The 1,932-nt window shown below is 46.0% G+C and overlaps 1 pseudogene; it reads left to right on the top strand.

Annotated features, from left to right (window-relative positions):
• The first annotated feature begins 316 nt into the window (after positions 1-316).
• On the top strand, positions 317-1,704 carry LOC102868354 (annotated as a pseudogene).
• The last annotated feature ends 228 nt before the right edge of the window (positions 1,705-1,932 follow it).

The following is a 1,932-nucleotide window of genomic DNA, read 5'->3' as shown; positions in this document are numbered from 1 at the left end:
CATTCCATTTCTTTCTTAACAACGTCCAATTTTCCTACATTCATGCTTCTCACATTTCACGTTCCAATCACTAGTGTCTGTTTACAGCTGTTCCTCCTTTTCTGTGCTTTCATATCTGAGAGCTCTGCCTCAGTTGCCATGTCTGCTAGTCCAAGTGCCAGTCTAAGTGTGCTCTATTGTACATAAGATTTGGGTGACAGAAAAGAGTCTGGAGATAGAATGATAGAATTCTGCACATTCAATGATTTACTCATTGCAAATACCTTTTATAAGAAATATAAACGCGGGGCAGTGCAGCAGCTTCCTCGGAGCCAGAATGTCATACCCAGGCTATCCCCCAACAGGCTACCCACCTTTCCCTGGATATCCTCCTCCAGGTCAAGAGACATCATTTCCCCCTCCGGGTCAGTATCCTTATCCTAGTGGCTTTCCTCCAATGGGAGAAGAGCCTACCCACCAGCTCCAACTGGTGGCTACCCAGGTGCTGGAGGCTACCCTGTCCCTGGAGGCTACCCAGCTCCTGGAGATTATCCTGGTGCCCCGCAGCCAGTAGGAGCACCATCCTACCCTGGAGGCCCCGGGTTTGGAGCCCCAGCAGGTGGAGCCTATTCTGGCTATCCACAGCCGCCATCACAGTCGTACGGGGGTGGCCCTGCACAGGTTCCAATGCCAGGTGGTTTTCCTGGAGGACAGGTGCCCTCTCAGTATCCTGGAGGACAAGTTCCTTTCCCCAGTCAGTCAGCAGCAATGACTCAGGGCAGTCAAGGGACAATCCGACCCGCTTCCAACTTTGATGCCATGAGGGATGCAGAAATTCTCCCAAAAGTGATGAAGGGTTTTGGACAGATGAGCAGGCAATCATGGATGTTGTGGGCAACCGCTCCAATGATCAGAGGCAAAAAAATTAAAGCTGCTTTTAAGACCATGTATGGCAAGGATTTGATCAAATATCTCAAATCAGAGTTAAGTGGAAATATGGAAGAACTCATCCTTGCCATGTTCATGCCATCCACATATTATGATGCTTGGAGTTTATGAAATGCAATGAAGGGAGCGGGAACTCAGGAACGAGTATTGATTGAGATTTTGTGTACAAGAATGAATCAGGAAATCCGAGAAATTGTCAGATGTTATGAATCAGAATTTGGATGCGACCTTGAAAAAGACATTAGATCAGACACATCAGGGCATTTTGAACGTTTACTTGTATCCATGTGCCGGGGAAATCGTGATGAGAACCTGAATGTAAACCATCAGATGGCTCAGGAAGATGCTCAGCGCCTCTATCAAGCTGGTGAGGGGAGACTAGGAACAGATGAATCTTGTTTTAACATGATTCTTGCCACAAGAAGCTTTCCTCAGCTGAGAGCTACAATGGAGGCTTATTCCAGGATGGCTAATCGTGATTTGTTAAGCAGTGTTAGCTGTGAGTTCTCCGGAAACGTTGAAAGTGGTTTCAAGGCTATCCTGCAGTGTGCCCTGAACCTCTCTGCCTTCTTTGCTGAGAAGCTGTACTATTCTATGAAAGGCGCTGGGACAGATGACTCTACTTTGGTCAGAATTGTGGTCACTCGAAGTGAGATTGACCTTGTACAAATAAAACAGATGTTCACTCAGATATATCAGAAGACCCTGAGCACAATGATTGCAAGTGGCACAAGTGGAGACTACCGAAAGCTGCTGCTGGCCATTGTGGGCCAGTAGGAGGGAAGTTTTTATTAATGAATTTTCTACCCAGAGCTTACTCTTCAAAGCACTGACTGTCCTGCATATAGCCATCTCCATGATTACCTAACCAAAAGAGCTTTTTATTAAGGACTGTGTCAGGGTAATCTGCTTCGTTTGCACGTGTTGTTATTGCCTTAATTCTGATCTTATTTTGTCCTTTCCATACAATCAGTGTAAAGCCGTATCACAATGTAATAATACAAT

Source organism: Elephantulus edwardii, unplaced genomic scaffold, assembly GCF_000299155.1.
Source record: "Elephantulus edwardii isolate Elephantulus edwardi_28Jun2011 unplaced genomic scaffold, EleEdw1.0 scaffold00051, whole genome shotgun sequence".
Lineage (NCBI taxonomy): Eukaryota > Metazoa > Chordata > Mammalia > Macroscelidea > Macroscelididae > Elephantulus > Elephantulus edwardii.
The sequence above is the reverse complement of the archived record's forward strand: the minus strand, read 5'-3'. Positions and strand labels throughout refer to the sequence as shown.